This window comes from Rousettus aegyptiacus, unplaced genomic scaffold (assembly GCF_014176215.1).
Source record: "Rousettus aegyptiacus isolate mRouAeg1 unplaced genomic scaffold, mRouAeg1.p scaffold_m13_p_15, whole genome shotgun sequence".
Lineage (NCBI taxonomy): Eukaryota > Metazoa > Chordata > Mammalia > Chiroptera > Pteropodidae > Rousettus > Rousettus aegyptiacus.
The window spans coordinates 17,662,333-17,688,074 of record NW_023416290.1 but is presented as its reverse complement, the minus strand read 5'-3'; the positions used below and the strand labels follow the sequence as shown (position 1 = coordinate 17,688,074).

At 38.9% G+C, this 25,742-nt stretch overlaps 1 protein-coding gene across 4 annotated transcripts in view; it reads right to left on the bottom strand.

Annotated features, from left to right (window-relative positions):
* The window catches only part of PLAG1 (PLAG1 zinc finger), a 45,256-nt gene that overhangs the window by 13,716 nt on the left and 5,798 nt on the right, over positions 1-25,742 (bottom strand). For 2 of the 4 annotated variants that reach the window (XM_016126203.2, XM_016126207.2), the window contains exon 2: positions 5,243-5,347. The exons of the other annotated variants lie outside the window; for them this stretch is intronic. The gene's annotated coding sequence lies outside the window, so the exon portion shown is untranslated. The remainder of the gene's footprint in view (positions 1-5,242; positions 5,348-25,742) is intronic. 4 annotated transcript variants of the gene reach the window in all.

Below are 25,742 nucleotides of genomic sequence, written 5' to 3'. Positions count from 1 at the left end.
AAAAACAAAGCTAATTATTTCCCAAAACAAAGGAAACCAGGAGCTAGTTCGAAATCATTATTATTCGGCTTGATAGAATATAAAAAATACAGTATGCATTTATGTAATCCTAACTGAAATGTCAACTAAAATTAATTGTGAATTCTCTTTTATAGGATTAAAAAAACTTAAAAGGCATTGTGACTACTATTCTGAAAAGTCTGCAACAAAATTTGTACTCTAGTTTTTCTTTTTTACATATCAAAGATTGGTTACTCTGCCTTTCAAATGACTAAAGTTCTTCTTTGCCTCGATCTGAAGAATTGTGAAACAAGATAGAAAATGTACACGTAGCCATTTCAAATCACCCTAAGAGGAAATAACACTTCAGAATACCCTTCCAGTTTTTGCTGGTACCAGCACAGACATTTTTTCTAGGGTAACTTTGCATACATAAAAATAATAATTAAAGAAAATATTGTGTGTGCATGCACATACACAGGTTTACCTTCCTATACTTTACATTCTACAGTGACTCACACAGAAAAAGAACAAGCAAAAATGAATCATATAGCAAGGGTCTACTAAAACAAACAGACCTGTGTTAAAACTGCTTCTATCCTTAAAATGCCACAGTTCTGATAGTCATTTCTCTAATAGCTGTGAATGGTTACAATACTTACCTGCATCAATAATTCTTTCATATTTAAAAGTCAAACATATACTTTGCTAATTAAGGGCAAATGTCATCCATAATCAAAGCTTTATTCTCCTTTACGCTAATCATAAAACACCATTAGTAAACAATTCAGAAAATGACAACACGTGCTTGAAACACACTTTTTATATAGAGTAAATAGGTATGTTACAAAAGGAAACTTACCAGTAGTTAATACTTTAATTTATGTGAATAAAACACAATAGAATTTTGAATCATGTGAAAGAAATTAATGAGAACATAATCGAAGACAATTTTGAAGTGTAACAGCATACTTGGAACATTTTTTTGATCCTGTATGATAATGTGAAATATTTTTACAGCATTCAATTTCTGTAGCACTGTAAAATCACTTATTGAAGAATAATAAAAGGAAAAAAATCTTGCAACTACAAAAATCTAAGACAGAATCAAAAACAGACTGTAGACAGCACTGGGGCAGGAGCTGTGTCAGTTTTATTCACTGCTGTTTCCGATAAAAGTAAAAATTTTGTTGAATGAATGTAAATAATTAAAGCAGGACAGTACTTTCCAGCAACAAAATGAACTATAGGCTTGCTCAATCACTACAGTAGACACAAGACAAAATATGTTCCAGTAAAAAGAAAAATACAATATGGACCAACTTGGTTCTACAAACTAAATAAGACACTAGAGAAGTATTTTTGAAATTTAGCAGCCATTTGTAAAGTCTTAGATTAAAACAATAAAAAGATGTCTAAAATACTTGTTTTAGAAAGCATGCTTTCTCTGATTGATATTATTGCTAAGGACTCAATTAGTGCAAGTAGATGGTATCGATTTGGTCCCCATTCCTAATAAAGTTTTCTAAAGTGAAAACATGCCTGACACCTGCTTCCATGGCTGGCATGGAGCAGGAAGGATGAGCTGGACGGTTAGATAGATGGTTAGATGGTTAGACAGGGCTGCTGATGCCTCAGGAGAAGAGAAAGGAGCGGAAGTGCCTACTGCGAAGCAGGAGACATGGCAAAGAGGTGGGTCTGCGCCTGACCCGCCTAACTTGCAAGAAGGTATCCAAATAACATATCTTATACCCAGAGTAGTGAATATTACAGTACCCACTTTCCTACAGCTAATGTCATAAATTCCTCTAGTTGATGTACTTATTTTCCTATAGTTCATGTCAGTTAACTAAAATTAATCAAAAACAAGGATCCTTTCTTTGAATTACTGTATTTGATATTCTCAACTTTTGAGCAATTCATGAAAATGCAGTACCAGAACCCTTTTGAAATTTACCATTACAATTTACCCTTACTGATAATTAGAAAGCCTTATATTTAATACACAAATAATAAGCTAACAGAAGTAAAGGGAAATAGCAGACCTATTTGCTTCTAAGAACCAATAGTTAAATGTCAATAAATTCCGAATGGGAACCAACAAAATGCAATGTCAGTTCTCTCATCTGTACAATTGGGATGTTCTGTTTTGGGTCACTGTGAACCTAAGTATGGCATTAATTTTGTTTTCTAGACTATTCAGAGAAAATGAACAGACAATCTAATGATGATGGAATAGTCAAATAAATTTTATCTTCCAACTGAGAAATAATTTCCTTAGTTAATTATTTTATGAAGCAATGTCATGTTAAGTTTTTCTTCTCTTTTAAATGATCTATAACGTAGAAGTCACCATTTCATTTTAACTACTATGTGGGGGATTTCCCACCCCCCATGGTTGTATATTTTTATCAAAATAAAACTAAAAAATACAGATGAGTGGCACACTGGGGATATTTTCATTTTCTTCACATAGGGCAATTAGTATTTGCAAACAGGAAACTAGAGAGGAATTGTGCAAAAGGGAAGCAATGATGCCAGAGAGAGCAAAGAATTGCGATTATATGTGAATATAAAGTAAGATTGCTTAATCAAAGCTTTAACCATTTTTAGAGATTTTCCTGGTTTTGTCTGTTTTTTTAATAAACTAATTCCAAAATATTAGTGTTCCAGCTAGGATTATAAAGTAGGTAGCTCACAGGTCAGCTCAACCTGAAAACTGCAGTTCTCAAATTGCAATGAGTTGTTTTTATTTTCATTACCACTGACCCCTTAAATTCCTGGGGCTACAATAAAAATGCTTGACACCAACTATAAACATGTTCACACTGAAGGACCCCAAACATTTGGAGGACATGCTTCCATTCATTTATGGCTAACTGTCTAATGCTATTAAAATTACAAATACAGCATTAATCCAGGTTTCATGTTCGAACTCTCCAAGCGCTCATACTGAATGTCTATAAATTCAAATGGAAAGGCAGAAATAATACACACTAAGACAAAAATGATGAGGAAAGTAAGTTTTCCTTAATTATAAAAGCTCATGCAGAGAATTAGTTTTAAGCCATCTCAAAGTACAGTACATTTTAAATAGAGATTTGTGCCATAGTATACAACAAGGTATAAATGTTATGTGTGTGTGCAAAATCTTGAGTAGCACTAAACGGTATAATGAAACTAGACCCCACATCCAGGTAAAGCTCTATATATGCCATGACTCTGTGCTCCCTCATGCCCACGTGGCTGTCCAGCACAAAACATCTGTGGAAATAGCTACTTCTATTTATTCCCACATCATTGAAGGTAAATAGTGTCATTCTATATGAAATTGTCAAGCCAGGGGTGGCCACTCCCTCCTCCGCCCACCAGAGGACACGTGCGCTGCTCGAGCTGTCACAATTGAGAGATTTGATAAATATCTTCCTTGACTGATTTCACTTGAGAATGAGCTTCAGAACTTTACCTCTCTGAGCCTTTTACCCCTAAAATGTGGACTGTAGAACTCTTCTTGGACTTCCCTGTCTCTCCCCTGGGACTGTAAATTTACCTATGGGGAGACTAATTTCCATCCTTAAGTCTTCAGCACCTGGTCAGAGCCCTAGTTGATAAATATCTGTGGAACACAACTATAGTCCCTTTAAAGAATTTCAGGAATAAAAACAAGCAGGTAAACATGTTTTGGAGATCCTGGAATCTCAAATTGCTTTAAAGCTCAGAAGGCAAATCCCATAGAATGAAATCATTAGTTTGTTTTGGCAGAGGGTGGGCACTCAGGGGAGTATCACGACCACCTGGGAGTCTGTCCTGTTTCTATCAGTGGGTGCTAAAAGCTAGGGAGACTTGGGCATGTGCTACTCAGGGGCCCGGGCCCAAAGGCGTCCTGACAGGCATGGGGAAGCATCTGGGCAGCACTCAGTTGGCCTGGATTTTTAGAATATTTCTGCTCTCAAATATTCTATTCCATAACTCCTTAAATGCACATCTCCTGTACTGATTATGATTTACCGTTTGGAAATAGCCAATGAAGTTTTATGGGAAGGAAAAAGGAACAAAGTAAAATTTAAAATCTTTAAAGAGGACGTTCTTCATGTTAAATTGAAATGTAAGGAGGATGTTGAAAATATCAGAAATTTTTTGACTTATTACAGATACAAGAGAGATGCAATGGAGAAAATCTGTGTAAATGTAGCTGACTAAGTAAAAAATGAAAAAATTTTTCCCAGCTGCCAAAAAGCAGCTTTGTTAAAAACTGCAATTTAGTAGAAAAAAATCTAACCTATAACACTAAAAAACCCATTAATATCTTTTCGTATATTTAAAAAAATATGCAAATGACTGAAAATTTATGCTAACCTGATTTTAATGCTTAAACTCCATAGAATGCTGTGATTAGAGAATGTTTCCCATATTAATTTGTGTATCTTTTATCTGATCATAAAGCTCTGTTCGTGGGGACTGTGAGGCCCCGCCTGGCTCTCAGCCTACATCCTCCTCTCCCCTGGGCTAAGCCCTTGCCGACTATTGATGGAGTCTGAGTCCATCCTCTGGCACTTGGCACAGCCACCCTTGTTCTTACCTGCCTTCCCTTTCTAGGGCTGAGAGTCCTGGCCTCTAAATCTCAATCCTGTGTTTGAGGACCTGCTGACAGACTTACCTGGTGCGAAATCCACGTGTACCATATTTCCAAGTATAGCTACACCTGGATTCTGTGTCACTGAGCTGCACCTACACGTTTGGATCTTGATGCCTATGTGTCGTCCTTCCAACAAAGGCTAGCAAACTACTATTGTCCCACAGAGTTCCCTGTTCCAGCATCTGCCCCATCCCAGGACACAGAGCCAGCCTCCCTCCCCACCTGCTCATAGTTAATCAGATACTCCCCAGTAGACAGAAAGAGATGTACTGGTAATATGGGACAGTCTATTACTCTGAGCAGAGCTTAAGAGTTCATCTGTGGGCTATTTGGGGACATGAACAAATAAGCTTTTATAGCAGCTATGCATTTTGTGCAGAGTATGGAAGACTACTCCTTGTCAGTATTCCAATCCTTCCATTAGACCACAAGTATTAATGAAGTCCTGCTGAACAAATACATATTGATAGACCTTAAAATAGTAAGTGGCATGCTTATTATGTGGCATGCTTTTCAAAGCTTTTAACATTTTACCGTACATTATTTAGCAACTGGAATGACTGATCACTTTGAAAGCCATGCCATATAATGATAAAAGCCACCTACCTGAGGCCCTCCTCCAAACTCTAGCAAGGTAATCTTATTAATAGACCATGACAGAATGAAGCATTCTGGGTGCCAAATACGGTCAATGCAGCACCAAGAGGCAACCTAAAAAGAAAAGAAGAGTTAGTTTGAAATTCCAAAAGTCAGACCCAATCTAGTTAATGGCATATGAACTAAATTGTTTTTCATTCATTATCACTTATTCGTATTCGTTATATTTTATCTTTATTGGAAAATCCATCTCAAATCTTGTTAGACACGAATGTGAAACAAAATATTTATAGTACACTAAAAAATGAAAAGTAAACAAATCAATATCCCTAGATTTATACATTTTCCTGTGAATCACAAGTTATTTAAATTGTTCACATTTTCATTTGGTACAATATTAATCCAAGTCTATTGCCATTTCTCAAAAGTGCTACTTAGTTTCTTCATTTATATTCTAAAGACATTACCATTTTCTCTGTAACAGAGTTTTCAGAAAAACCTTTGAGGTGTGTTATCTCCTTCTGAACAACAGCTGAAGGAGAAACCCTGCCTGACCAATGTGTCCCTTGGGCCACCTCTTCACAGGACGGGCGCAAACCACTAGCACCCTGAAGGAGAGCAGAATTAGGAGATGGACAACTGCTTGGCTCCCATATTCGTCTTTATAATGAGACTACTGTTCTTTTAAGAGTGAATTCGCAGGTGGCAAGTCCATTTTCAACAACAAAGCAAGAAAAACTGGAATGTACTCTGAAGGACTCAATGTCTTCTATCGGTGCAGGCGGTGAAGACACAGCTAGTAGCTAGTAGCAGAGGCTCACGAGGGGGAAGAGGGAGGGAGGGAGGGCGGGAGGGAGAGAGAGGGAGAGGGAGAGAGAGGGAGGGAGGGAGAGAGAGAGAAAGAGGAAGAGAGAGGGAGAGAGACACACACACATACACACACAGCCCCTATTCCCCACGAGCACATGAGTTGGTTGTAGCTGTAGGATAGATACCTTATGTCAAGTTCAGCAATATGACTGTTAAATAACATACGAGCACCATAAGGCAGTATTAGAGTGACAAATCAATAGTAAAAACAATATTATGTAGTATAGACAAGTACCACAGAAAGTCAGAAAACGAAAAGAATACTATGGGTTTTTGGTGATTTTTGCCTCGAAGAATGTGTAATAAAGGAAGGGAAGGGAAAAGTCACGGTGCGTAGGGGACATGCCAGTCACCAGGACTCACTGGTGAGAAGTGAGGACTACACAGATTTCAGGATGACCTTCTGGCGGAAGTGCAGCGTAGTTTATATACACTCTAAGGACTCAAATGAGGAAAGTGCATGGACACCCTGATGTTTGGGATATTCTACACGCATGCACCAATGATGAGCGGTAGGGTCAAAAGCACTGAGAACAAGTACCTGGGGAGTGGGGAGGATAAAGTGGGGAGGAGAAAAGGGAGTGCATTTTTCAAAAGAGACACAGGAGACAGGTGCTGGAGTAGTGCAGAGCAGCTGAAACTGGCGAAAACTGGCATTTCCATATACAGTCTGACAGCAATAACTAAGGGGATGAGTTGAGGGCAAAGAGAGTCGTATAGCTTACTCTACAGACAGATCCAAACCAAATTACTGGCCAACTCATGCTCGAGCCTAATCATCACCACTATAAGAAAAAAACTAGGTAGTTTAAAGGGGAGAGGGGAAGAGACAGAGCTTCAAGAAGGAAGAAAAAGGTGGCAAATGGCAAATACCACAAAACGATAAAGCTGCTAAGAGTACAGAACCACCCTGCAGTTCTTGCACAGAGTTCACCCCTCGGGCATGAACACACTAAACTTCAGCAAGAAAGAGCATGGGGTGGGGTGGGTGGGTGTGGGAGGATGGGAAAGGAGAGGGAGAAATACCTAAATGAGGAGGGCCAGTTGAGTCGTGAGGAAATGACTTCCAGCAAGACAATGCTTTCTTTCAAAGAACTTTGCACTGAAAGAGAAGAAAAAAGGCCAAATGGTGGCTAAAGAGGAACTCAGGATGTCAGGTGGGGAAGATAAGAGAACCCTTAAGAGCTGAGGATAGAAAGGCAAGGAAGAAATGAAGCGTTCTGGGAGACAAGGCTGAATGAGAGCCAGAGAAAAGGGAGAAGTTTCTGTGGGGCTTCTTTACCGACCTAGAAGGGATGTATATACAACCTGGTAAGATTTTTGGTAAGGATGTAAGGGATGAAAGGAGTTTGCTTAACTTCACCAGTGCCAAGTAGAAGGGTCATATATATGGTAAGAATGAGTGAGGGGCAAGGCACCTGGCCTGGGGACAGGAGAGAAGATTAGAGGCCACTGTGGAGAACAGGAGAGCGATGTCAAGGGCATCCTTACAAAAACGAAACTTGCCATAAAGAATTAAATTTCTTAGTTGTTGCTGGTGGGAGTATAAATTGTTTTCTGGAATACATTGTAGAAATATGTTATCAAAGCCTTTTAAATGTTCATGTATGTTGACCTGATAATCCACTTCTAAAAATTTAAGCTAAAAAGGTGAGAAACAAAGATTTAAGTATAAATGTGTTCAAAGGTATTAAGAAGTACAAATTACCAGTTATAAAAATAGTCATGGGGATGTAAAGTACAACATGAATACAGTCAATAATACTGTAATAACTATGTATGGTGCCTGGTGAGTACTAGACTTATCAGGGTGACTGATCACTTTGTGAATTACATAAATGTGTAATCACTATGTTGTATACCTGAAACTAATATTGTATGTCAAATGTAATTAAAAAATAAATTTAGAAAAAAATTTAAAATAACACATTTAACAAATATTAATTAAATCACATGGGAAACATTGATAAACTGCTAAATATTTAAAAAGGACACAGAATACACCATTATTCTAATTTTGTAAAGTACACACGTAGAACTACTCACCTCTCCCCACACCCCCATCCTTGATGTCTTTAAATGTACTTGTGTAAGTTATAAATAAAAAAAATCTAGCAAGGTATAGGCTTTAAGCTTTTATTTTACGAATGTCTTACTTATTAGATAAAATGTTGCAAAAAAGAATGTTTTTTTTTTTTTGGATAAACAGCGCCGGAAAATTTTATTGTCCATAAAAAAAGAAAAAACTTGAATATATACTTCACACCATATACAACCATACACAAACTAAACTCTAAGTGGATCATAGATACAAAAATAAAACCTAAAACTATAAAAATTCTAGAAAAAAACAGAAAAATTCTTGACATTTAGTCAAAAATTCCTTGGCTACAACACTGAAAGTACAACCCATAAAATGACAAATTTGATAACAAAGAACTTTCAAAACTCACCAATAAGAAAACAGCCCAATTAAAAAATGGGCAAAATATTTGAATAGACGTCTCAAGATATATGGATAGCAAATAAGCAATGAAAAGATGCTCGCCATCGTTGGTCTTCAGGGAAATGCAAATTAATACCATTATCTACCCACTAGAATAACAAAAAATTATAAACACTGACTGTATCAAATGCTGGCGAAAATGTGAAGCAAATGGAACCAACCATATGCCACTAGCAAAGTGGTCAAAACAGTACAATCACTTTATAAAACAGTTTGGTGGTTTCTTAAAAAGTTCATCATGCGCTTACCGAATGACACAGCCATTTCACAGCTATGTATTTACCCAAGAGATATGAAAACCTACATACAAAGACTTGCACATGAATATTCACAGTGGCTTTATTTGTAATAATCAAAAACTAGATACAACCCAAATGTCCATCGATGTGTGAATGGATAAACAAGCTGTAGAGTCAGACACTGGACTACTTATCAGCAATAAAAAGGAATGAACTGACACATGCAGCAAGATGGATGAACCTCAAAATAATTATGCTGAATGAAAGTCAGACAGAAAAAGTACGTATTATATGATTCCATTTACATAAAATTCTAGGAAATGCAACTAATCTGTAATGGCAGAAAGAAGCTCAATGGTTATCTGGGGATGGGAAGGATCATTAACAAAGGAAATGAGTGAACTTCTGGGAATGCTGGATATTCACTACGCTGGTTGTGGTGATGGTTTCAGGAATCAGACATGTGTCAAAACTTGGTAATTGTACACTTTAAATGTGTGCAGTTTATTAAATATCAATAACTCAACAGAGGTATAAAAAGGCAAAGTTTTCATATTGGGAAAAATAAAGATGAGAAACAAATCTTCACATTAATTTACTGACCCAAACCCAAAACCACTTTTTGTGAACTGATGAACTAAAATTCTTTATAAGGGCAATGACTCAAAATGACTAAAATCTTTCCTTCCCATTCAGCAGGGGAAAATAAAAAAGAGGAATATTGGCTTAAATGTAAGAGTTACATTCAACCCTTACTAGAAAGGATACATGTCTAGGCAGTTTCAAATTCTCAGCTGTCGCCCTTGGAGGAAGGCAGTGCAGTTCACCTGTTGCTTTACAGACTGGCACATCATACTACATGATTTAAAGGCTCCAGGAATATACTCTAACTGCAACTGAGACCTACATAAAATAAATAGTTCTGGGATAAGTTCCATTTATCGAACACCAAACAAAGTACCCACTGAAGCGTTTCAACTCACCTCTGTACAGACCTTTTAAATATGTTAATTAGTGTAGTCTTAAAAAGAAAGAAGTGTCATGCCAATTGGTAGGACTGCCTCAGATTAATTTAAAAAATACACGAAGTAACACTCCAGACAAGATAACAAAAGAACAAGTAAGTGTTAGCAAAGTGTGGACAGGTACTCCAGGTAGAGGGAATCAGACGCTGTACAGTGGGTCTGGGTAACTCCAGGTAATCTGTTAGTTTTGGAGCCAACAGTGAGAGACAGAATGGAGCTATGAGGCTGGAGATGGGTGGAGGAGCCTTGTATGAGTCATGTTACCAAGGGTTGACAAATTTAAAATAATTCTGATAATTTACAAATTATCCTAACTGTAGGTGCCTGTATAATTTGCTCCCCTCCCCGCAATCCCCAGACATATTTTTAGATTATTCAGAAAACAACCAACCTTTGTTTTTGATTTCTGAAGTAGAATTAAGTGGTGATTCTCCTTTCAATTTTTTTTAGTTTAGCATTTTTTTTTTTTAAAAAAATTGACCTTCCTCAATTATAAACTCAGGCCTTTGCAGTGTCTGTTGACAAGTAATTAACAAAAAGGGGTTCAAATCAGTCAACGTGAGGCCCCAGAGTCCTCTGTCTCAAGGCCTCAGCCAGTAGGCGGGACATAGCCCCTGCTCTGCAACCCCCGCCCTTTGGTAAGGAGACGTCCTTCCCCAGTCTTAACCAGTATGGTTCTGGCAATCGTCTTTACACTGCTCTTTTAGAGCTGACTTGGAGAAGGCCTCCAAACTCAAATCCTAACACCCATTCAGAGCCCGGAGCAGGACAGGGGAACAGTGGTGCAGATGAAAAGAACTCTTTCTGGTAATCAGAACTCAGTTTGAATCCTGCCTGACACTTATCATCAGTGTAACTTTGGACAACTGAATCTCTCTTCCGAGTTTTCCTCCACAGGGTGGGAATAAATATGCACTTGGCGTTACCACTGGAATAAACAAGGTGATGAATGCAACGTCTCTAACATGGTTCCGAGGGCTCAAAATGCAGAGCCATTACATCCAGTGTGTCACTCGGACATGTGCTGCCCCGAAACGGCCTGATGTGCACTTAAAGTTTTTTTTTTTTTTGAGGGCGGGGAGCACAGGATTTTATATAGAATCATAACCAACAGAATCTTTGAAGGACGAATAATGGGACTATTCCATGTGAAGATTATGCAATCATACGTAATGTGAGATATTAATAGTGATATTTGGTGATGTAGTAGACTTCTAATCTTTTCATCTCGGTGACATTTCAGGTGTACCTAAACTTTTATGGTGGTCATAGTCACAGATAATCCCAAATCACAGCGAAAAGAAAACCAATTACCCACGTGGAGCCAGTAGTCATTTGCATGTTGAATTAAATGTTGGTTTGGGTAATATGTGACTAGTGACCATCCAGGGATGGACTGACCCCTGCTTAATTGTGGTGAAAGATTATAATGCATCTCTGAAAATATTGACTACTAAAAATCGGAAGAAACAGGTACGTCTTAGGGGAGAAAATGTACTCTATTGAAGTGCACAATGCACCAAAATTCCACATGGTGACTTCTACAACGTAGTAGAAATGCTCTTTCACATAGCCTCTCAAGTTAATCCCCTACCCTCATCCTCCTGACCCTGAAGCAAGGGTTGGCAAGAAGGGTGTGGAACTGAATCCCATCTTGCAGAGCCAGGCTTGGGAAGGGATTAGGTACAGAGGGAAGGCACAGGGAGGAGATGGGGAGCCAAACCCCGAAACACATGGGTACTCAGCTGAGACTCATACCTCACAGGGACTACCTTACAGACGGTCATGTCTCATAGTTTTTAAACAAGCAATGTGTGACTTTTGAGATTTCTAAATGTTCATACTTGTATTATTTTTACATTCTTGTTTACCTCTCGCAGAAGAAAAGTTTCTAAATATGAGACGTAATTTTAGCTAAGTAAATTTACATTAGGTCCACACCTTGTCAAACGGTTACCCTTTAGCAATAACACAGTGTATGTCAAATTTACCTATAGGTATCTGCCACATACTGGACTTGCTCTTTTTTTTTTTTGCTTTAAATTTTTTTTTTTTTACTGGCATTTACCTTGATCATAACATAAGGAATGTTACAGAGACCTGAATATGTATTTTTCCTTGTATTTACTATGCTATACTAAACATGTTTTTGGCCTTTCCGAATCTCAATATCTTTAAAGAGAATATAGTCAATTGTTGATTAAGTAGGATAACTGGGAAGTAAGGTAGAAGGCCACAGAAAATCATGGCTCAAATAAAATTAGTCACAACAGTAGACTGACTGGTGGTCTTTTTGGTTTTTAAGCTAAAACTCATTTGGATAATATAAAACTATGGATCAATCCATGCTGGGGGAGAGGAGAGTAACAGAAACAGCAAAGAAACTCTTCGGTCTGTCTCTAATATCTTTAGTTGGGTCCCACTAAAGGCCAAGAATAAGCTCCATCAGAGAAGAGACCCTGCCTTTTAGTATCCATTTCTGTATATCCCTAATGTCTAGAATTGTGGATGCACAAAGGAGGTATTTAAATATTTGCTGAGTGAGAAGGAGGAAGTACAGAGGGAAGGGGGGAAGCTACCCATTTGGTTGGCCTCATGGATCTGTAGGAGAACCGTTGCCCGACCTACTTGACTACTTCATGAGTCATCAGGAATTGACTAAATACTTTAAATTTGAAGCGTCTCATGGATTTCCCTTGAGTAAGTCAGTAATCAAAGAACACCTTGTTCTGATTCTTGACTTGACCCGCCCTCACAGATACCAGGACACAGCAGTCATTGTGCCATCTTGTGGTTGCATCTAGAAAGTTCTTCTTCCTCAATATACCTCTACAATCCCCCTACCTGCATGTTGGCTCTTGGAATGAATGGGCTGTAAGAACGAACTCTCCCATCAATAAATCTCCATTATTTAACTATCAAGGAAGCATGGAAAATACAAAGATTAATCAGTTACTCGTTCTACTCTCAAAAAGTGTACAATCTAGTAAGGGGAGGTGTCCCAATATAACCACTGATAACATAAAACGGAAGGTATAAAATGCCATAAAATAAGCATAGATTAGGAACAATGGAGATTCGCAGAAAATAAAGATTCATTCGACCTTTGGGGAATTTGGGAAGAGTCAGCTGAACTGAGTGAAGAGAGGTACGGTGTGGACCTGCCCATGGGGCTGGCAGGCAGTGAGTGCAGCTCAGACCAGGGCAGGGCCTGGGGGGTGTGTGGACTACAGGACACACAGGTGTTTTGGGGACGGAGTATGGACAGGGGCAAAAGGAGGTGCTCAACCACTTACAAAATGGACAGAAGAAGACAGCCACTAGAAGGAACGTGGGCCACTGAACGGGAGAAGCCAGGAGGCTGCACTGTCACGGAAATGAAAGGTAGTGAAGGCGTCATGGAGACAGTGGTCCAGATAAGGACTAAATGCTACTCTCTTCTGACCTAGCAACAACATAGGTGTTTAGTAATCTGGGAAAGAACTCATGTAGGGCTTGGAGGAACCAGAGTGCAAGGCCGAGGTTGAGGAAGGAGTGCCGTATGAGAAATCTGAGGCTCCGGGTACACATCACTCTTTGGAGAAATAGTACCAGCTTGGGGAGGGGGAATGTATAGAAAAGTGAAAGCTTTCTGTCACCATCTGTGGTTTGTTTTTAAGAGGGCAGAGGTCTGACACGTTTACACGCTGACAGGAAGGACAAGGTAGGGAAAAGGCTGAAAGAGAAAGGATAACGGAAAAGCGGGAATGGGACCCTGAGCACAAGAAGAGATATAAGAGGACAGGGTGTGTGCTGATGCTGAACCAAAGACCATGAAGGCACAGGCGGAGGACAGAGAAGACAGCAATTAACATTGCTTCACAGGGGAGGTATCACTTTTTCAAGGATGAATAGGCATTGGCCAAGCAGACAAAAGTAGGTAGGAACATTCTAGCAGAGGAAATGGCACAAGCTAAGGCGGACACGAACCCCAGACTGACAGTCTCTGGGACTTAAGCAGCTTGGCGCCTTGTGGGTGTGAAGGGGAAGGGAGGGAACATTCCCGAGATAGAGCTGGAGGGTTACTGGGGACCAAATCACATATGGCCTTGGACTGAAGCTGTCGCTTCGGGCCTGCTTTATACACGCTACTTCTAAATCATCCTGTAATGTGATTGTCCCCGGTCACCTGGAAGTCCAAGAAAATAAAAAGCAAGGGGAGGGAATTCTTCTAGGGCTGGGAGTAGTAAGCCGGGACAGAGAGGGCAGTCATGGAGCAGAACGCTTCAGGCCCTAGCAAGAGCAAGCTGTGGTGGCAGGGAGCAAATGAAGCCCGAAGGGAACAGAGAGACCAAGAGAAGAGGAGGGGCCGAAGCGTCAACCACGAAAGAACAGGTTCGGCAGGAGCAAGGGAGTAAGTGGAGTTAAGTGACACAAAACTGTGGTCAGCAAGGCCCACATCAGGGTTCAAATTCACAGAAGCGAGCAGTTCCAAGCCTCAGTGACACACAGCACAACATTGTGTGAATATGAGGTACTTATATTATGTATTCAATTTAACAATCTTGATTTTGACTTCTGAATATTGCTAATACTTTGGATTTCTCCACTGATGTCCCTCCAGATAGTTAATACTTAAAGGTACCAAAAGAGGTGCCAATTTAAATCCTTATTTTTTCAAAAAGGAATTGGGTAATATGAATAATCACTCCCTAAAATTACTTGCTTTGTAAATTCCAATTAATTCAGAATGTGGCGGGTTGCTTCCTCTCACTTTAACATAAACTTAAACAGTATTAATATGTGATCTTTCACTTATCCTGCAGTGTCGATGATCTAAAGAAGAGGGGGGAGCAAAGGTTCTGAACAGCCAAAGTAAGTATTACAAACACACACACATCATGCACTTTTTTTTTTTTTTTACGGAGGCGATGAACACTGCCAATCTTTCAGGCAAAATAATAACAAGTTGGGTTACTAAGATTTTGGGCACAGAAAAGATTAGCAGCCTCATGGGTCAAAGGCAAATGCTATGATGGTGGAACGAGGTGACTGCTAGGAAGGGAAAACTTAGAAAGACAAATACATACAAGAGAAATCACAACGCACAGACGGCAGCAAGGTTTAAGTGGGCATGGCCCACGGTGCGGGGGCGGGGTGGCGGGGTAAATAGATGGGCACTCCCGTGGGCTACTAGCAACTACCAGAGGATAAAATGGCCATCCAGCTGCCAATCAAAAGAAGCCATTTATCATTTTGTCCGCTCAGTTCACATATAAGAATTTATGTGGAGAAAATAACCTGAGATGCACATAAAGATTTATGCAGAAGGCTGCATCACTGTGCTGTTCGTTTAGACTGAAAACAAGCTACACAGCCAACCACTGGCAGAAGGCTAAATGAAACGTGGGCCTCATCCCCAAGTACTCTGTAGAAGTGACATATGAACATATGAGAAATAACCTTTATACAGTGTTAGCTTTTCCAAAAGTAGGCTACAAAACAAAGAAGAGCCCAATTCAGTTTACAAAAGTATTATATAGGTTTAAAGGGGAAAAAAAAAATACCAGAAGGAAATGCCTGTTAGTGTTTAACATATTTTTAATAATGTGGACATTACTATCACACCAGAAATAAGATATTATATATTTATATCGATTTTTTAAATCATTTATAGCAGTTAATGGAATGCTTACTTCTTCTATATTCAATCTTTCTAACTTTTCTTTTGATGGCATTATAACATGTTTGGAGGCAAAAATTAGATCCTGAATCTCACATAAAACGAGGGGCCACCGGGAGCACGTCCAACAATCTTACAGGGATGCAACTGGCAAAATCCAGACTTGTGGGAAAACCATGGGACCAAACCAAACTAAAACAATAACAAAAAGGAACATTTCTTCAACAAACAAATTTTAAGGGCGAAAAAGGCAGGGGATAATTTGTATGTTAAAAAGAGCTTAAGAAACAGATGTATCAACTAACTGTAGATATGGGACTTACTGGATTTGGATCATGCAAACTGTGGGAAAAAAATATTAAGAAACAACTGTGGAGATGTAAACACTAAATATTTGATGATTTTAAGGAATTTTTCTTTTGGGGTGTGATGACTGTATTATGACTATACCTTTAGAAAGAGTCTGTATATTTTGTAAATATATACCAAAAATATACAAATGATATGAAATGATTGAGCGTGAAAAGTCTGCAGGAGAAGGGACTGGCATGGGTAGGGGAACAGACGAAACGAGACTGGCCACTGAGGGAGGAACTGCTGAAACTGGTTATGGATACCTGCGGACTCATTCTATTATTCTCCCTACTTTTGGACATCTTTGAAATATTCTATAATAATTTTTTGCTAAAATCCTGAAAGGCAGCACTACTCTTAACCTACACAGTAAACCTATATGTGATATATTACAAGCTCTGTGGGTGCTTAACAAAAGTTGGTTGATAACAAAGTTAGAAATTATTTACATGTAGTTTATGACACTACTTCTGTGAATTAAGGAATGAACATGACCATTTCTGAAACCCTGACCTGGCCACAAAAGTCACAGGCCAATCAACTGATCTGACCTATTCTACCGAACATGCTCTTCTACTGAAGCCAAGGAGTAACTTCTTCGGGTATGAGAGGATGTAAAAGTAACATAGTAACAAGCACCTTTAGTGGTCATGGCCTTTCGATTATATAAACTACGTTTTACAAATAAATATTTTGGGAGAGGGTTTTTAATATTTAGGCTTTCGAGCAATCATTTAGCATACAATGACTGGGTAATTTTTACCTCTAATAAGGGTGGAGAATAAATCAGTGTAGCAAGATCAAGAAACCATGTCAGGCTGTGACTTGGTGGATTACTAGGGGGGGGGGCAATGTGTGTGTGTGTGAGTGAGTGTGTGAGTGTGTGTGTGTGCATGTGTGTGTGTGTGTAAGAGAGATGGCCCAAACTGGCAAGGTTATGAAAGGAGAGGAAGACATGAAGATCTGCAGGAGAAAGAGGATGGCTGGGAGGAGGTGTGAGTCAAGTGAAGGCTTCGGACTGTTTTGGCCTGGAGGATCTTGAACATTCCACTGGCTGAGGAAAAGGAGCCAATGGGGTGAACGCATCTGCACATTCAATGGGTCAGGAAAAGAGATGGCATCCAAGAAAAGAAGGGGATAGGGCGCGAATAAGGCTGGTGGTCAGGGAACAGATGTGGACAAGGCACATCTGACAGACTTGATTTTCTCAGCGAACTGAAGGCAGAGTTACCTAATGTCTACTACAGACGGATTCTAAATAGAATCTCTATTAGACTATTAGCTATTAATAGATTAGAATTACATATAGAACATAAATATTACATATTTATATTCTATTGTTATAAAATATTTAAAAATAAGAAAATATTAATTATTTAGTAGGTTAGTATCAGTCTATTAATAGACTATTAGACACTTAAGAGATTCTACTTTTATGAGAGAACTATATCATGATTATTATAGCTAAAATTTCATAGACTGGATGGGGTAGTTTAGAAAACAAAAAACATACGAGCACTTACATGAACCAGATTCCATGCTGAAAAATTTTCTCATGCATCATCTAATAGTTACCTCACTTCTCTGAGCCTCACTTTCTTCCTCTGTGAATGGGAGATGAGCACCTTATCTACCTTATGGAGTTAGCTGTCAGAATTAAGGAGTCACTACATGTAAGTGCGTGGACAGCAAGCCCCTCATGAGTAAGCCCCTCATAATGCCCAGTGACACTACTGTCCCAGCTCATGCGGTCAGTTACAGTTACACAAGCTAAGCAGCCTCGCTGAATTCCCAGGGCGAGAGCGGCACGAGGTGAGAACATGCAGGGGACAGGTGGCCAGAGAGGCTGGCAGTGGGGTGGCAGTGGAGCCATGACGGAAGCACCAGCTCCAGGGTCTGGGGAGGCTGAAGGTGGCCTCAAGTCTGCCCTGGCTGGGGAAAGCGTGTGTAGGTACCCCCGTCTGAAGTGTTCCCAGCCCACCTCCAAGGAAGTAAGGGGTCCTGGAGCTTGGAGAGCCTGACCTTCTCGGGGCACAGGAGTTGTCAGTGGGAGAGGGCCAACCCCTACCGAGCTCTAGGTAGGCGACAATACAGGACCCACGACTCTCCTTTAACTACTACAGCTGAGGAGGCTCATGAAACTTTCGTAGCGCTTGGTGTGTGAAGGGAAGGGTGATATCAAGACAAGACCTTGTCCCATGAGGGAGAAGACAGCCCCAACTACAAGTCGAAGCGGGCTGTGTGCTCAGGGATAGAGGACGGGCACTACAACAGAAGAGGGGCAGAAGGGGGACCTGAAAGGATGCTGTCTGGCAAGAAGCGGGAAGAGGGAATCCCAAGCAGGAGGACGTTTGGGAGCCAAGGGCGTGTGGGTTTGATCATTAATGTTCCAGGTAACAACCTGTGGTGCTGGCGAACCAAAGAATTCTTAAATCTGTTCGCAACATGGTCACTGTGGGGCTCAGTGCCACTTGCCATTCCTCTCCTTGACATTCCCCTGGGACACCCTCTTGGACGACTCTCATCACATAGCCCCTAAGTCCTGTCTCAGGCTTCCCCCCAGCTTCTCTCTACCACAGGTGCTCCTGAGAACAGAGCACTCCTTCCCAGAAATGTACTGTGGGCCCGGTTGAAGAGCGAGAAAGGGGGAGACCAGGAAGGTGGATGCGCAGGATGGGAGCAGTGGCCCGAGCGGTGAATGGAGATAGCTGTGCAACCACAGATGTGTCACCCCAACCGACAGACAGACAGGCTGGGGACATGCCTGAGACACAGCCTGGGACAGAGCCAGCCACAGAGCTCCAAAGGAGCAGGGGAGGGAAGAGGTGAAGAAGGCGTGAGCAAGAAGGTCCCAGGGCTTTGTACTCTCAAGGGTGCCATGTCTGAGGGAGGGCACGACTTCATGGTGGCCTGGGCCCTCTGGTTAGTGAAAAGGGCAGTTACTGATGGGGATGAGGCCCGAGGTAACAACTAGCCTCTAAAGGGCAACCCACGCTGTGCTCAGGAGTGCTAACCAGTCTGGGCTGGCTGTTGCTAAAGGGTGCATAAGACGCTCCAGCAGGGAGCTCTCTGGCTTCGTGCCCCACCGTGCTCCCTCTGCCTGCTTGGGCTCCTCCTCCGTCAGGGTCTTCGGACTGAAAGTGTCCGCCAGGTTGTTCCTGGCTCGTTCCTTTATCTCTTTGATAAAGGAATACAAAGGTTCCTTTATCAAAATGTCTACCCTGAATACTGTCTCTAAGGGTCTCTTCTTCCCAAGGCCCCTAAGACTCTTCATCCTTGTATTTCTATTTCCTTCAAAAAACCTGCCATGAGCTGAGAGAACTCTGTTTACTGTCTGTCTCCTTTGCTCAGTGAGGGTGAGATCTGGCTTACTGTCCGGCACAGCACCTGACCCTGGCAGGCATTCTGAATAAGAGATGGGAGGAAAGGTATCCTGTACACAAATGTGGAGTTGTTTGTGTACACGGAAAAACAGGCGCTGGGGCCCTGGAGACAGGTAAGGACAGAGGCTTTCTGAGCACAAAGCTACTGCAGGAGAGGCAGTGGTGCTCAGGAAAAGCATACACTGAGAAAGGAAAGGTGGTGGGGCCCTGGGAGATGCCAAAATGCTGGTCATCAGGGACAAATGGAAACACAATTGCTGTCAAATGAAAGTGCAAAGGAGGTGTTGGAGGGGACGGCAGGGGAGGGAGTCTTCGGAAATGTGCCACATCCTGCGGAACAGTCAGTCAAGTGGAAATAAAGTGGAAGAGATGCCACCAGGTTTGGTACCTGGGGCTACTGATACATATTCTCTTCAAACCGAAAGTGGTGGGGCAGGATGGGTAAAGAGGAAGCAGAGCCGAAGGCAACAGAGACTTGCACTGAACACTCTTTCCGCGAATCTGGTACCAATGGGAAGAAAGATACTCGAGGAAGGTTGGGATGAAGGTAAACGTCTTCTATGATATTCTGTTTCTGATGAGAAGATTTAAGCATACTTTGCATGTGGAGAAGAAGAGATGGGCGATACCAGGATGGGAGAAGCAAGTGGACCAGATTAACCCGGCTGGCTCCAGTAACCCTGATAATGCATGCCTCTTGAGGCCATGGGGCCCAGTCTCCCCAACCAGACCGACTCTCCCTGAGGCTCAATCAAGTGCTGAGGATTAGTGATGAGAGGCCCGAGCAAAGGAACTGAGCGGGAAGACACAACAAGAAGAGGTCCCAGCATGTGCCAGATGACAAGAACGGTTATCCTTCCCCTGTTCTTAGCTTTCCCCTCCCATTCCCTGCTTTAGGATCGCCTCACTCTGTGAATCAGATTCACTTAGTGGTATAAACTGCTCCTTCCTCTATGCCCACTTCCTTCACGTCTCAACAATGGAAGTACTAAACTCACAACGGAAGTTCCAACTGAATGTAGAAAAGGCAGTTTTGTGACCATGGGCCTGAAAGAATGACAAGACCATTAATAAAATTACTGAAGTCTGAATTGCTAATTTTAGAGATGTTGAGAGTTTAAGATGCCAATGGTCCATCTAGGTGGCTATGTCAAAGAGGCCCTTGAAAATGTACAGTAAGTCCTCACTTAACGTTGGTGACAGGTTCTGCAACTTTTAAGCGAAACTACATCTAAGGAAACCACTTTTACCATGCACTGATTGATACAAACAAGTTAAGTTTCTACGGCAACACACCAACCTGATAACAAAATTACAGTGAAAGAAAAGGCGTTATTAGAGGACCTGCTGTATATCTAGAACTTGCTAATGAGAATGAGCCTGTTAAAATCTGGGTCATCTGCAGAGCAGAGGATTGCCGCTTCAAATCTGGATTATATTAACATTTCTGTAACTCTATTCTCCAATGGGCTCAATTTATTCTAGATTTTGAATTGAGTTAATTTGCCTAATTCATCCTCCCCTGCTCAACAAGCTACAGCATATAGTGCAAACTCTTCAGGCTGCCAATCAAGGTTGTTCACAGTCAAGCCTTAGCATACCTTTATAGTCTTACCTTGCACTGCTCCTTAACAAACCATCCTCTCCAGTCAGACTGGTCTTCTTGGTGGCCATGAACATAAGCATGTTTCTGCTTCTGCTATTCATTTCATCTGAATGTCCTAATACTCTTCAAAGTCCACCTCAAGTTCCACTTCTCCCTCCCTTGAATACCTCTAGTTTCGTTGGTAAAATATTCATTTGGCATTTAAAAAAAAATGCTTTGTGATTTCTTTCATAGATCAACGCATCATACAAAAGGCATAAAAGAAAAAGTAGAAGGCAACTATAAATACCTAAGAGGGGCAGGAAGTTCTCTACCCACTTCTGGCTCCCATTTGAAATAAGAATAGAAAAACTTCAAAAAGATGGTATGAGATGGGACTTAAAGAACAGGTAAGAAGTGGATAGGTATGTGAGAAGAGAACTGCAGGGAGAATGGACAGAGTCACAGTTAAATGTAGGGTGTGTCTCTAAATCCCCTGGGCACAAAACAGAGATTTTGAACTTAACTTGCAATTCTAGAGTGACTGAGATGATACAATACACTGTATTAAGTTATTTCACTTCTCCTAAGTGGTAAGATCATCAGTGACATCGCTATCTCGGAAGCCTAACATCTAAAATTAAACAAACTAAACTCTTTTCAATTGTCATAATATAAAATTACACTGTTTATTCAAGTAAAACCATGCAAAAATTCAAAAAGAGATGCTCGTTATTTTGATATCAGATGGCTTTGTTATGAATGTTTTACAGCAAAAATTGATAAAACTGTAGCTACTTAAGATCATTAAATCCTGTAGAACAAAGTTTAAGTTTGTACCTTTAAAAAATCTTCTTTAACTTGATACGTTTATAAAATTTCTCCCATTCCTTATGTGTAGCTAAAAAAGTAGACATATAGCACATTCCAACGAGTGTCAACTCGGTATCAACTCTATGGCTGAAAATTTTATTTTTACAACAAATTGATTTTTAAAATAAATATACTAACTTCGGTATGAATAAAATTTAGGTTTACACTAGTAAATTAATGTTTAATAATTAGCTTCTATGATCTGTTAATTCTAAAGACTTACTTATAAAAAAGTAACAAAATTCCAAGGATCTGAAATCATTATTCCTGGCATACACACTATGTCTCCACTTCCTATCTCAGAAGACTGCTATGCAAATTTAATGAGATAATATAGGTAAAAAGCAAAGAATGCTCTCCAGCTAAAGTATTTTATGGCTTACGCACAGTATTAATACTCAAAATATTTTGGGTGATATAATTTGAAAGTCATGCTGGCTAATGATTCAGGGAGTAATATAACCAATCAAATTAAGTTTCTTTTTCTTTTAAACAGAAACAGTCTCTTTTTTTGTGCTTATTTTTGGTTTTGCTTTTATAGAGAGAGTTTTTAACTAAAACTTGGCTAAAATAAAAAATCTTGTAATATCGCTCATCTTTAAAGGACCAGAACCTCCATCTTCTCACATGACCAATTTCAAGCTATATCTATAATGCTAGCCATTTCCCACCTTATTTTAGTGAGGCGACAGATGAAACAGATGAAGGTATTTTGCCTTTAAAAATGCCCGAATTTCATTTTGAGCCGTGGAATACCATACTTCTGACCTGTGTAACTTTTAAAACTCTAGACTTAGTACAGCATTCGACACATGCAGAGTACTGCAAAGTATCTTCCACATTTATTGTATATGTATGCTTAATTTCCAGAAATGGTTTTGGACGTAATCGTTTGATAAAAAGCACAGAAATTAGTGCATTTGGTACTCAGGCACTGCCATACACAGGGTGGCAGCACTGAGAACAAAATACGTGCAAACATCAGAACACTTGGAATGGTCAATGCAAGCACACAAGTGTGCCTGAATCCTAAGACACACTTAGACACACGGGGATTTTGGTTTTAATTAAGAAATTCCTTTTAATTCTGGCAGAAGTAGCACGCATTTTAGAAAAGCTCTTATAAGTCAGTCTCCGAATGTGATCAATTGCACCTCTCCCAAAACCAATGCTCTCTTCCTCCTCTTCTTGCACTGATTGACAAAAGGTGAACTGAGTATGATTAAATTTAAGTACCACATCAGATCCAATGTTTAAGTTGAGCAATTAGGTTGCTAGTAGATATTTAAAAATATAACCTGAGCTATGATTAAAAATGCTTCAAGACAACTTTTTTTTAAAGAACATGATCTTGGGAATACAAATGCTCTTATTAAATAAAAGCAGTTAAAGTTTATAATAACTGTCTTAAGTAGGTTATAGTGTTTAAAAAGAAAGGCTTTTAAGGAAAACAGCTTAACACTACTTAAAAAAAACTGAAATATTCCTGAGTAATAAATGTTAATAATTAAAAATTTCAAATACAGTAGATATTCTACTGATATAGATAAAACAGTTCTAACCTATTCATCAACATTTTTCTTTAAAAATAAAATAGTTGAGGGTATTATGATATTTGAAGTAATTTTGCATATATATTTAAAAAATGTTTTTGTCATTAATTGTCAAAGGCTGGATGTTCAAGAACATTTACAAACTATCAGACTTTTATATGTATTCACTTTGTTTATAAAATTCTAGGCATACAAAAATAGATTCAGGTACAAAAATAGCTTCCAATTAAAATTCCCTATGTTTCACAGCACGTGAAATTATTCGGTTAAATATTTAAAACTTTCGTTCTATATCTAATTAAATCTATTACTTGACAGTTTACTTACATTCTGACTTGGGTGAATAATTATGATAACATTGCTAATAAATATCTAATACTTTTTCCTTAAAAGTAAACTAAAGTAAGTTACATTAAAAGCTAAACCTGATACATGTACTTTAAACTAGGCATGGTTGAATCAGTTATTTGTTTGCATGACAGTAGCTCTGAGGATGCTCAAGTTTTGTGAAGTAGAAAAAGAAAAGCATAAAATCTAACCAACTGCTGTTAGAGGTGTGCCCTATACTAACAGGCACTTTCCTCCTTTGAAATGTTTTAAGCTCTTCCAAATAGAAAGTACCAGAGCTCCTTCCACCTCTCTTGGTCTAATTAAACTACCTATTTTATTTTATGTCTAATTCTATTTTAGTGCTGAAACAGTGTATTTGAATAGTGATTTTCCAATAAAATACTATAACTATTAGAAAAGAAACACAATCGAGATTGAAATTTTACTCAATTAAATTACCTCAGACAATAACAAAGTAGAAAACCCTGTGAAAAACATTTTCCCAGATTTATTTAGAAAATAATTTTAGAAATACAAGGAAAGCAAATTCATATTTGAGATGTAGCTTATAATCAGATATGCTAGTCATATTAGCATTTATTTCGAAGGTTATAATAGATCTTATCCAAATACATAAAGTGACAACTCTTCTATAAACTGCAAATTTAGAACAAATTTAGTTTGAAAGTAAAAGACCTCATTTCTCTTCTTTGGCATGGGACAGTTAAAAAAATATTTAGAAAGTGCAAAAAGTAGCTTAAGAAAGAGAATGTATTCATATACATGTAACAGTATTTTCATTTCCTTGCCTAAAATTGATATAAATAAAACCTATCATTATAACCCTTTCAGAGTACGATGAAAGTGATGTGGTGGGCTCTATATAACTCCAGCATTAAGACAATACAAGTTGTTGAGAAAGCCCAGCAGACTGAAAATCAAATGGTGCTATTTTCTCCTGCACCATTTAATTTCTTAAAATTCTCCTGAGCATGAACAATTCAACTTTTTACCATATCTTCAAGTGACAAAGTTGACTTAAACATTTTCTAATGTTGTCTTTTAGCCAAAGGGGCTAAATTCCTCATTCTTCAATTGGTTTCTAGTTTAATAGACTCTAAAAATAATGTATTTCAAAAGTAAAGAGTCTAATGTCTAACTATTGATTAAAAAGATATAATTAAAGATCAGATGGCAGCTCTTTAGTTGGAGCATTTAATCTGAGAATATTCCCAAACTCTGAAACTAAAAGATAGGATTACATAAATATTCAATATGCATATGTGCAATTCCAATATTGGTTTGAGACAATAATTCAAATATTTAATAACTGAAAGTCTAAAATGAGTTTCTCACTCTCAAAAAAGAGTGCAAGACTCTGCGATGGCAGATCATTCGTAATCTGTAGAGGATTTGTTCTCACTTTAAGAAAAGATGCCTCTTCCACCCTCAAAATATTTCCTAATACTAAAGGAAACTTCTACTCTCTAACATAACAGTATAATAGGTCTAGATTCTCCTTTAGAAAATCAATTGCTAATTAATAGGTGGGAAAGAAAATTCCTTTTATCATCAGCTTACACCTAAAAACATTCCAGAAATTAAGAACTTTGTTGGTGAATGTTATCTTTACCTTGTGAAAAAAAATTTAAAATGTTATTAAGTCTGTAAGAAATGACTTTAATATGCCCTTAAAAAAAATCCATAAGGTACACTGTCCTTAGACTGAGGTTTTAAAATTGATTTCATTAACTTAACAAAAAGTGTTTTAAACTTCCTGATGAAGAATGAAGAAAATAACTTCCAATAGCTCCTAAGATTTTTCAGAACACTTAGGTACATATTTAAAATATTCTTTAAAACCTTTTTTAAAAATAGCAAAAAATGATTTTTCCTTATTTAAAAATAAAGAATTCCAAATAAGTACTACGAATTATTCTTAGAATTTAATTTAGTTTAATTTAAATCTAGGAAGATATAGAAAAAAGCTTTGTGGGGATCAATTTTCAAAAGGTTATTATAAAATGAGCAATTTGTATTAAAACACTCTCTTAGAGAGCCTCAATTATCACTCTCATTTTGGGGGGTTAATTTATCATTTTTGCTTTGCAGTTAGTTATTCTTTATTC